This window comes from Triturus cristatus, chromosome 3_1 (assembly GCF_964204655.1).
Source record: "Triturus cristatus chromosome 3_1, aTriCri1.1, whole genome shotgun sequence".
In the NCBI taxonomy this organism is placed as follows: Eukaryota; Metazoa; Chordata; class Amphibia; order Caudata; family Salamandridae; genus Triturus; species Triturus cristatus.
In genome coordinates, this window is record NC_140583.1 from 535,852,057 (window position 1) to 535,864,452 (window position 12,396).

Consider the following 12,396-nt stretch of genomic DNA (forward strand, 5'->3'; position numbering starts at 1 on the left):
CAGCTGTCTGGCTGTCGGCCATTTCCAGGCACTTTGAAGCCCAGGCGCTCTTCTGTGCTGGGGGCGCAGCGGAATGGCTCAAAGCTTGCGCCAGGTGGAGCTTGGCGCTGCGGCAGTGCACCTGGTGGTTGAGCTAATCTTGGACCAGTTCTTGGGCTGTGGGGTTGTCTGATACTCCTGCGTGGTGTATTTGCCAGCAGGCCTCCCTGTTTATGAGCCGGCCAGTGTTGCGGTTGCACTGTTTCTCCCCCTCCCCCTTTCGGTGCCGATGCACTTCCAGGCTACCCTTCTGCTTCCTGCTCAGGCCCGCCCACCCTACTCCCACTTCTCTCCCAGGGTTGGGAGCCGGTGAACCTTGGTCCGGGATTCCCACATCCCCCCTCGGAGCTCAGAGGCTCAGGAGTGTTTTCTGTGCTGGCATTTGTCCCGGGTCACGCTGCTGGCTCGGGAGGAGCAGAGGCACTCAGGCTCGTGGCTGCCCTTTGGGGCATTTGCTCTGTCGGCCTGTTCTCAACGTCTCTCATCGGTGTTGCCACGGGTTCCCTCCCTTTCTCCTCAATGGCGGTTTGTCTGCTGCTCCCTAAACCTGTTCCTCTGTCCTTGGTGTGTGTCTGGTGGGTGTGTGTTCTGCCTGTGGGCACCCGGTGCACTTTGGGCTTCCGTTGGCGGCGATGGGGGGGTACCAAAGGACTTTGGGGCACTTTTGCTCATTTTCGGTCTCGCCCTAGGTGTGTTCTTCCCCTATTCTTGGGACTGCTGTCTTTGCTGTTTTCTCTTTGCTACGGCTTTGAGATGGGCACCTCACTTGGAGTTTCATGGAGCTGTTTCATTCTGGTTGGGCTGAATTTGCTTTACTGCTCTGTGTTTTGTGCGTATGGGTGTCTGCCGGCTGTGTCGGAGGTGCTCTCCGGTTTCTTATGTGTGGTTGCGGCAGTTGTGGCAGTGGTTGTCCACTTTTGGTTTCTGCATGCCTTTTATTTCCCCACACTCTCGCCCACTCAGTGCTCCAGTTGGGTTGCCAGTTGGTGCACCTGTACTGTGTTTGCTTTTGGCGTTTTGCATTCACATTTGCTCATCCCTGTATGGTATGTGTTTGGCTGTCTTGTATGAGTCACTATGGCCTGTTGATTAGGGTCTCCGACTTTTACCCTAAAGGTTGTGGGTTTATACCCTGGTGTTTCACTGGTTGCTGTTTCTGAGGCAAAACTATAGGGGTGGACGGCAGCCCTCATCTTCCGTGCATCTGCGCTTCTTGTCTTGTTTGCCTCAGTGGATTGCTGTTGGTGGCTCTGGCCTCCTCGGTCTGGGTTTGTGTTTCGTGTCTCCTCTGGGATGCAGACTTGTATCCTTTGTGTTTCTTTCCCGGATCTCTGTATGTATAAATTTTCCGATGGTGACTGGTACTTTGTGTCACGGGCGGCCTTGGATGCACACCTCTTTACACATCTGTTGTGGGTGCATGTCTAGGCTACGAGGAATGGCTGTCACATGCTCGACATGTTCATGGGATCCTGGGTTCCGTGCCGTGTGGACCTGCTTCCTCCGGATGGTGTTACCGGGCAACGGTCTGGCTGGGGGTGTTTTCTCTGCATATTGTTTTGTGGGTCAGGGGAAGCCCGCATCTTGCATGCTGCCTGTGTGGCGCTGGGTTCCCATTCGTCTACTGCTGTTTTTCTTGCCCCGGTCCGTCGGTGGTTGGGGGTGCCGGGGGTGAGTCTGCAGGTGCTTCCCTGGGCTTGTCTTGGTCTGTGGACCTTGCTGTATATTCTTATAGCCCGGGTGCTATGGGTCGACGGATTCCGTTCGGCCGTTGATGATGTCTCCGCGATTGGGTCCACTCTGGGTTGGTTGGTGGAATCCTCTCTCTCCAGGGGTCTTCCCTTCCGGTGTTAACTTCCCAGGTGGTTTTGTTGGATGCCAGCCGGTGGCGCTGGGGGATGGCGTTTTGTTCCTGCTCTGTGCTGGGTCGTGCCTACGGCCATCCCACCCTGATAGCGCCTGCTTTTGAATGATCTCAGGTGTTGAGCATGTTCGGCCCTGGTTAGTACCTGGAAGAGTGACCTCCTGGGTATACAAGGTGCTTAGCTCGCAGGTGGCTGATCCTCTTTCCGGGTATTGGTGGCTGTTCTTTTGACGGGTCTGCGGTTTCGCCCGGCTCTTCAGGGAGATTGTATTCGGTTCTGGTCGGACATGCGGGGATGGCGCCCTTGACACCCTGCCTACGCCTGTTCCCGTAGGCTCTCTGGAGTTGTGCCTTTTCAGGCCTGGTTGGTTCCTGGATTGGGAATCTGAAGTGCTGTTGGCTTTTGGTTAGGGTCTGCCTCGTTTTACTAGGGGTTGTGAGGTTCGATCCCATTGGCTACTTGCACAGGTGATTCTGTCCCGTCCTGGGCTGTGGGTGTTGTCACTTGGATGGTTTGTCTCCCGGTATTAGTTGTCTGCGTGGTGGTTCACCTGCGCAGGTTCTTTCTACCCGTTACTTCCGTTGCACTAGCGGTGGCAGTGTTCTGTCGGTTGCTGGCCCAGTTGAGTGCCCAACGGGGGTTCTGCTTAGCTCCCCTGCCTCACTTCTGCCCTCTCCCTCCGTGTCCGGAGACGTGGTGGCTGGGTGCACTGTCATTTGGTTGCCCGGGCTTTCTGCTTCTGCCTTTTCTCCCTTTCGTTTGGTTTTACTTCTTCTGTACGGGATTCACCGGAAGGGGGTATTTGTTCTGTTGATGTAATCCCCGGCTGAGGTTTCCTCTCTGGTGGGTGGTGTCCATCCTGGAGTACTGGGTATTCTCGGTTCTTCTGTTCCCTTTGCGGGACCTCCACTTTCAGTGGGAGTTCTGCGTCTTCCTCTGCCTTGTTTGGTGGAGCCTGCGGCCTCGGGCTTGCTCCCTGACAGTGTTGGAGTCCCTTCGGGGCTCCTGCTTCTCGGCTGCTCTCTGGCTTGTTTTCTCACATTTGGGGGTCTTTTTCTCATTGGTGTGTTTCTTCGGGAATGGACTTTTTCCCTGTGTTTCGCATTTGGGTATTTGTTTTCCTGTCTGATGGACTTTGCCTTGGGCGTGGCCCCTTCGGCTCTTCAGGCTCGGTGGGTGGACTTGCAGGCCTTCCTCGGTCCTTGGTTGGCCTTTTGGATCCTGTGGTGGCCTGGTTGCTTCACTGTTGTTGCTTGCTGTGTCCTATGGCTGTGCTTTCCATTCCCGGGGTCCTCCGGTGGTGTTGCAGGCCCTTTCGGGGATCCGTTTGGGCCTCTGGGTTTCCTGGCCCTTTCATTCCTTGCCTTGCTGGTGGTGTTTTTGGTGGTCTCCGTCTTTGCTGGGTAGATTGTGGTTCTATGTCCTTCTGCGCTCCCCACTGTTCTGGAGGGTCCTGCCTGTCCCTTTGTGCTGCTTTGGGGTCCTGCATTTCTGCCCTGGGTCCCTTCGGTTGCCAGCCGTACCCATGGCATTGTTTTGTTTCCCTCCGGTACTTGTATCTGGAGTGATTTCTGCTCTCGCTGATTGGTTGCCCGCCGTGCGGTGTTGCTGTGTTTGGAACGGACTGGGTCTTTTTTTGCGGCTGTGTCAACTTGTTTGGCACTTTTGGTCCTGTCCATTCTGGTCCTGCGCCTGCTCTCTCTCCCCTGTGTTGGTGGGTGGCGCGGCCTCTCTTGCTGGCCTATGTGTCGTGGGTTCTGTGGTGTCTGCCCTGGTGCAGGGTCGGTCTCCAGGGGTCTCTGTCTGTCTCTTGGGACTTTTTTATGTTGGGTCTCTACTGCTGGTTTCTGTGGGGCCCCTTCCTGGTCCTCTCCGCACCTGTTCTTGGTTCGCCTCTAGGTGGTGTTGGTTGGTCCTTCTGCGGGAGGCTTTGTTGGGCGGTTCTCCGGGCTGGGTTTTCCAGCTCTTGTAGTTCTCGCTTTCTGTTCTTCCTCTTGGGTGTTGCCCAGCTGTTTTTGGATTACGCCTACTTCGTTGGCCTTGCCCCTTTATCTGTGGTTTCTTGTGAGTTTTACATGAAGCTGCTTGGCTTGGGTATGTGCTCACTTCGTTATTCATGTGGCGAGGAAGACTTACGAGGAGGTAATACCCCGGTTACTTACCTGTAATCTTCATTACTCCAAGTATAGTCTTCCTCGCCGCATGAGTTCCCATACCTCCCTTCCTGTGTGGCTATCGGCTTCATGTTTATGCTTGGTAGTTCTCAGGCTGAGGGTTGGGCCGGCCCTCCTCTGATAGAGGTCAAGGGTGATATGGCCATATTGGAAAGGGATGGGAGGCATGGAAAGCTAACTTTTACTTTGGAGGGTTATGGTGTGGAGCTGAAGCTCACTTCGTTATTCATGTGGCGAGCAAGACTATACTCTGAGTAATGAAGACTACCGGTAAGTAACCGGGGCATTAAACTTACAGATAGTCTGTGATTAATTTGACAAATGTTTGGCGAGTTAGTGTCTTATCATTACCATCAACTATTCAAATAATTGGTCCATTGACCAAACAGAGGAAGAGTCGATATCAATGTCAGTTATTTGAACAAATTTCCTTGGAGATTTATAAAAGAAGTAAGTGATGAACGAAACAAATTGACTACAGCACAAAGGGATACTGGGTGAATAGGTAAGGGCCATTGTAGTGATTTGTTGAGTATCGATCTCTGCTCAATGAAGACAACAGTTATCAACCTCAGTATCTGGTTTGATTCAAGGCTCTCATTTGATAGTCCGATCACGATTTTGTCGGGACAGTTTTTCGAGATCTTAAAAGCTTTAAAAAATATCCTTGTGCTTCTCCCAGAAGCAGCTAGAAAGACAGTAGTCCAGACCCTGGTTATGTCCAGGCTGTAATGTTTCATATTTTGGAGTCTCTCTTTCTCGACTGATGAGACTCCGGCATGTGCAGAAAACGACATTCTGCCTATGTCTGTTCTGTGTCTCGGGAGCAAAACCCTAGCCCAGGGACAATACTTTAGAAGTAACTAGGCGCTTTATAAATCACTTTATTATTACTGTTATTATTATTATGATTATGCTGCTATAGGAAGTTCTTTTTAAGTTTAAAAGAAGTTTATTTGAAAAAGTAATGCAACAAAACATATATACTTGATAAAAATTACAATGAGCGTATATAATACGAAATAAGTTTATAACTTAATAAACATTCAGCAAAAATCAAACAGTTGCATATGTAATAAGGATATAGGAAATTGTAAAAGGGGAAAAAGAGCAAGAAGGAAAAAGGTACTATGGCATTGAACTAATGATAATGTAATGAAAAGGTAGGAGAGCTTAATACAATATATAGCAAAATGAGCAATTAATAAGTAGTGACTGTTAAATAGAAATAAACCACTGTAGAGTAGCTATAAGTAAATAAGACAAAGAATACACTATATAAAATTGGAGAGGTCAATTCATGGCGGTTTGGGGACTTCTTCTAACAATGGATGATGATTAGTAGATCTCTGAGCAGAAGCATCTAAGAAAATTAGTAATAGGCGACCATAAATGTTCTCTTTTGATAAGTAGGGATAGAGGAGAGATATAAGCATGATCAAGTTAGTGGTTATCACAAACACTATACCACCAAGCCTGGAAAGATAATTGTGTGAATTGTTTTCAATATTTGGTAATTTACTGGAATTGCAATTGCAATTAATAAATCCACGATGTCTGTATTATATGTGATGGATTGCAAATGTTCAGAAAGTGAGCCTAGAAAAATAGTTAAAGGGAAAAAGGGAAATTGGGTGTGAAAAATAATACTGATTTGAGACCATACTTTCAACCACAATTGATGGGTAAGGCGACAGGAGAATAACGTGAAACAAATCTGCGTTGGGTGCATTACAAGACCAACAATTTGGGGGCGTTGTGGGTGTAAATTTATGTAAAGATAAAGGAGTGAACATGAGTCTATTATATAAAAAGAAAAGTGTTTGTGTTGTACTAGCTTATCTCGAGGTCCTACAGATATTAGTCAATAATTTATCCCGAAACGAAGTGAACCATGGAGTAAGAAATTCCCGTTCCCACTGTAATTCCACCTTGGTTTTATTTCTATGTTCTACGGATTTGGTGAGAAATGTATAAATAGAGGTTACTTAATATAGGAAGGATATTACCATGAGACATTGAGGACGCAGAGTTCAAAGATTGAGAGGATAAAAATAAGAATATAGAATGAATCAGTGTTTCAAATTTATTAAAATATGAATCCGGAAGGCCAAAGAGTGTCTGTGCTTCCGAAAAAGTGAGAAAGGTATCGCAAGAGTAAAGCTGGTGGATCCAAAGCAGACCTTTGTCTTGCCAAGCTTTCCAGAATACAGGTTTATTGTTAATTGTTATAAAGCGATTATGCCAAATTGAAGAATTGAGAAACCGGTCAATCTCAGAGAGATGTGAATTGATAATTGATTGAAATAGTTGAGAAGTTTTATGTATAGGCGAGGAGGAAAATCGATTCTTATGATTGAACGTAAGGTATTCTTGAATTGAGAAAGGTACAAGAGAGGATTATTCGACATCCTGCCATAGTGGGGAAATATCTGAAGATGAATGATTTAAACACTTAGAAAGTTGTTTAAGAAGATAGGCTTTATTATGTATCTGAAAATCTGGGAAATTAACACCTCCAAGAGTTTTGTTACATTTAAACAAAGCAAGGGAACTACGTGGTTTTCTGTTATTCCATAAAAAAGCTGATAAAATAGAATACATTTTTTGGAAAAAATATGAAGGAATAGTAAGTGGGATAGCAGAAATAGTATAGAGAATAACAGGAACAAGCATCATTTTAATAGTGCCCAATCTGCCCCACCAGGTTAAATAAAGAGGGTGCCATTTCAAAATAGAATCGGAAAGTGTAGTGGAGATTCGAATCATATTCAGTGATAAAGAGAGTTTAATAGAAGGGGCAAACCATAAACCTAAATATTTGATTTTTTGAGAGTTCCATGTAAAATTAGTTGAAAGAAAGTCATGTCTGAAACATAAAACATTAAGAAGAAGGATTGCGCATTTATCAGAATTTAGTTTATAACCACAAAGTGAGGAAAAGGTATTAACTTCTGTCAAGAAGGGTAAGAGGGAAATGTCTGGTTTTGATAGATATAGTAAAATATCATCCACGTAGATACTCATTTTAATATGGGTTTTACCATTTTGGAAACCATGGATATTAGGATTTTGTTTAATTTTAGCAAGAACATGTTCTAACGCAAGGATAAAAAGAAGCGGTGAAAGAGGGCATCCTTGACGAACGCCTCTGTGTAAGGCTAAAGATTTGGAGATAGAGCCATTAACACAAATATATGCTATAGGTGAGTAATATAATAAAGAGATGTGCGAAATAAATTTAGGTCCAAACTCAAACCAGGAAAGAGTATGAAATATAAAAGACCAATCCATACTATCGAAGGTTTTCTCCATGTCTAACGAGATAGCAGCGAGTGAGCGAGGGTATTTGTTTGATTTATGTAATATGTTAAAAAGGTCCAAGTATTATCAGAGATGGACCTACCCTTAATGAATCCCGATTGTTCTGAACAAATGATAGAAGGAAGAAAGGATTCTAATCGAAGAGGAAGAAGTCTAGCAAATAATTTATAATCGGAGTTAAATAACGATATCGGTCTATAATTTTTACAAAGATGAGGGTCTCTCCCCTCTTTAGGAATTCAACAACTTAGGGCATCTTGAAGCACTAGAAGAAATAAAAAATGTAAATAAAGAGTGAAGATGTGGGAGAAGCAATTCGGAAAAATTAGAGTAAAATTCCACAGCGACCTGGTGCTTTCCCAGTTTTAGTGAGACGTAGAGCATGAGCGATCTCTTTAATAAAGATATCTTTTTCTAGGGATAAAAACAAAAGTCAATATCAGTGGGAAAGTGTTTTGGAATTGAATCAAGGTAAAGCTGTATTTGAATAGGATCTGGAGTAGTTTCAGGAGTATAAAGTGAAGAATAATATTTCTTGAATTCCTCTAAAATATCTAGATTCTTGGTCACTCTGGAAGAGTCAGAGTCAAGAATATAATCAATGTTTGAACAATCTTTTCTAACCTTAAGATAAGAGGCAAGGAGTGTGTCAGCTTTATTCTGTTCACCATAATAACGAGCACTACCTTTAAGATGATAGGAGCTGGCATTTTCTGTAGATATCTTGTTGTATTTAAATTTTTCCACAATAAGATGATTAACGTCAGCTTTAGAATTAGAGGTAATACTCTTAAGATGTTCAAGAGCCTTCTGGGAATTTTTCTTTTTAGCAACATAAGAAATAATAAAGTCCCTGGCTGAAGCTTTAAATGCATACCATACAGTAGCAAAGGATAGAACAGAGGATATATTGCCAACTAAAGAAATCGGTCATACAGGACTCAAAAGAGGAAGTAAAGGTCTGGTCAATCAGTAAAGAAGTATTGAAATGCCATCTTCTGCTGGACTCATTAACAGGGAGTAATTCCAAATCTAGGATTACTGGGGCATGGTCAGAAATCAATATTGAACCAATGTCTGCATGTATTATGTGTTGTGTGAGGGATTTAGAGACAAATAAATAGTCTATGCAAGAATGGGAGAGGTGAGTAGGAGAGAAAAAAGAGTATTCACGAAGTTGAGGGATGCGGAATCTCCAGGAGTCAACAAGAGATCTATGAGAAATTAGAAGTGTTGAAATGTTGATGCATTGAAGAAGGGATAAAAGCTGCTTTGGAAGATTGCTCTATATTTTGGTCAACAACTAGGTTACAATCACCGCCAACAATAACATATGTTGTTGGGATAGGCATCAAAAGGGAGGAAATTGGAGGCCAAAAACTGTTGTCCGTTTTAGTGGGGGCATTAACATTAAACAAGGAAATAGGGAGATTATTAACTTTAAGTTGCAGAATTGACCAACAACCCTCATCATCTGAGTCCTCAGATAGAAGGGAAATTTTAAGTTTTTTATGACCAAGAATCACTGTCCCATTCTTCTTGCTTGTCCCTGGAGAGGAAAGCACAGTTCCAACCCATTGACGCTTAAGTTTCAAAACTTCTGAATTAACAAGATGAGACTCTTGTAAGAAAACAATGTCTGCCTTTAAATTCGCTAAATGGGCAAGAACTCTCTGTCTTTTGATAGGCGTACCCAAACCGTTAACATTCCATGTAATAACACGTAGCGTAATTTATCCAAAAATATAAGAAAAAATAAGATACTTTGGAAACTTTATAGCACACGTATACGATAAAATATGTGCAATAATCAAAATACCCATTAGAAAAACACTCAAAAGAAATAGAAATGGATATGAAAAGAAGTAAGAAAGCGGAACGAAAAGGAGGATAGAAAGGAGAAAAGAAGAAGAGAAGAGAAAAGAGTAAGATAAGACAAAAGAATAAATATAGAACAAATATAGAAAAAGAACAATAAAACATACCAGAAACTGAAACATGGGTGGAGGGTGTTGAGGCAACAGGACGAGAAGATGTAACCAGCTAAACACCTTCTGGGGAAATCACGAGGAGAAAAATGGTCTAGATGATACTAAACAATGGAGGGTAGGAACAGAAGGGCATGACACCTGAAAGGGAAGAAATAAGAAAAAAAAAAGATAATTAATCAAATTCTGTCATGAATAAGGAACACATGAGATAATACATAATTATAAATTGGAACATTCTCAAGTAGAGGACGGTCTTGTGAAATCCATAGATTCTTCTCTGCAATTCTCAAGAAAACATTGAAGGAAACTGGATCCTCGTATGTGTTTGTTTTATTTTTAGAAGTTACTTTAGAGAGGCAAGGATTGATCAAACCAAATCTGGCATTTAAATCACATAGCGCTGGTCTCATTGTAAGAAAGCTTTTCCTTTTATCTGCAGTGATTTTGGTGTGATCTTGTGAGAAAAATAGCTGTGAAACTTGCCAGGAGATATGACGTTTGAATCTGACTGCCTGCAAAACTTTCAACAAGTCAGTATACTCTAAGAAGTAGAGTATTACACCTCTTGGTTGGGATGAGGAAGCAGAGGGAGGACGACCTAATCTGTGAGCTCTTTGTATGTTCAATAGAGGAGTTTCTGGAATATCTAGCAACTGTGGGAGAAAAGATTGAAAGAAGGCTATTGGATTGGATCCTCCCAGCTCTTCAGATAAACCATAGATTCATAGATTGGGGCGTCTACTACGATTCTCAAGGTTCTCGACTTGTTTCTGAAGTTGAAGAATTTCTGCCGTCAATGGGGGAATCTGCTGTGAAGAGATTTACAGAGATTCGACTTGACCTTCTACAGAAGTGATCTTGTTTTGAAGCGAAGACCAATTATCCTCCAAAGCTTGCAGGCGAGTATTCGTCTCCTCCATGTATGGCTTAAGAGCACGTATTTCATCCAGAAGTAGTTCTGTTGAGGCTGGCGAAGAGAGACGGCTGGCATAGGAGGATCTTTTTTGACACGCTTAGTGGAGGATAGTAATGATGAAGCATTTGATTTAGGCGCATTTTTAAAGTTGATTTGAGGGGAAAGAGAGCTAGAAGTAGGCACAGAGAGCTAGAAGTAGGCACAAACGAAGATGTGCTGAAGGAAGTCTCAGTATGATGGGACAGATTGGCTTCTGGTGAGTCCTCCATTTCAGTCAGTCAATCCACTTTATTCGATTAATTAAAATCATGAAAGTACAATACACCAATATACAAAAAAAGACACATTTCTATAAAAACATTTGAGCGATATATAAAACAACAGCATTTGTATATTTCAGCAGAACCAGATATCTCGAGGTTTAAAAATTCCATAAAATATTAACAGTAAAATGTATACATTGTTTAACATAGGATGTCTTTTTTCGTACAGCAGCAACAAGGGAGCAAGCAATATTAAAAATACCCCAGGAATTACTCAGCATTTGCAAATAAAGTAACGCAGGTCTAACTTGTGAAAATCCCTTTCCATTCAATATAGGGACTAAAAACTTTGTACGAATATCATTATAAAAATCACAGAACATCATAAAATGTAAAGTGTCCTGTGAAGAATAATTATCACATTGGCACGGGCCTGCATCCTCAGGTTTACACCACCCCGGTAGATCGCCCAACGATAAGTGAATCAAATTAAAATGGAACCTAGTCAGGAGCCAGAGATTGAGGGGCTTGGTCAAAATTTTCAAGTAGGGTTCGATTAACAAGGTGTTTTTGTCAAGAAGTGTGCCCTAACTAGAGGTTTCTGTAGCTCCTGTTCTTCCCGTTCCATCATCAATGTATTCATAAAATTCATTTTGATCCACTTCACATCTTCCTTACTGATCCTTTCTGGGGCTTCAAATAATTCTGGCCGCCCTATTTTAGATAACATAAGCTTAACATAAGACAGCCACTTGATGTTACTAGCTTTATCCAGTTTAACACAATCCCGCAGGATCTGATGGTTCAAGGTTAATTCTGGATTAAGCCAGGTTTTAAGCCAACAGAGTAACGGGGCTGTGCTCAAGATATCCGAGACGTAACCCAACCCCAGTTCCTGATGAATACCAAAGGTTGGGGTTGATTGAGGTACAGACAGGAGGCTACGTATAAATCTATTTTTAGCTATCTTCACCCCTGCCTGCTTTTTAAATCCCCCTATAGATGACCATAGGCCGCAATAGCCAGACACTTCGATCTATATATCTTGAGAATGCCCCTACAGGCCTAGCCCCCAAACGCTGAGCAATCCCTAATAAAGCTGTTGTAGATCCAATAGCTGCATTTTTTATAAAATTTTGTTGGGGGGCCCAAGAACATCTTTCATCGAATAGTACCCATAGGTATGTAAAAGAGGACACCATGGACACTTCCACCCGATTACAATAAAAGGATTTAGCTTTTCTAATTCTATGATCCGTTGTCATAATGTGACTTCCCAATGTTCACTACTAGGTCCAAAGACTGCATATAGGCCCCAAAGGCATCCAAAAGCCGCTGGAGGCCTACCGCAGTACGAGCTAAAAGGACAGCATCATCCGCGTATAGGAGGACCGGGATTAGACAGTCTCCTACACACGGAATATCCGGGCTCGCCTCAACTAAAGACTTGTCCAGGGCGTTAATATAAAGTGTAAAAATCAGATGCACCAATATACACCCCTGACGAACGCCCCTTCCTGATTTAAAAGACCTTGTGCATTTGCCATCCTGGGAAATCCTAACTGATGCTAAAAGGTCCCGGTGAAGATCAGCCAGAAAATAAACTAGACACGGGTCAATACCCATTTCCAACAAGATACTCCACAGCTTCGACCTGTTAACTAGATCGAGCGCTGAGGATAAATCCATAAAAGCCATCTTCAGGGAACCTTCTTTAGCCATTGTGTATTTACTTATTAATAAGTATAAATTAAGACACTGGTCCATAGTACTTCTGCCTTGTCTAAAACCATACTGTAAATTAGATAAAATCTTATTATCAGT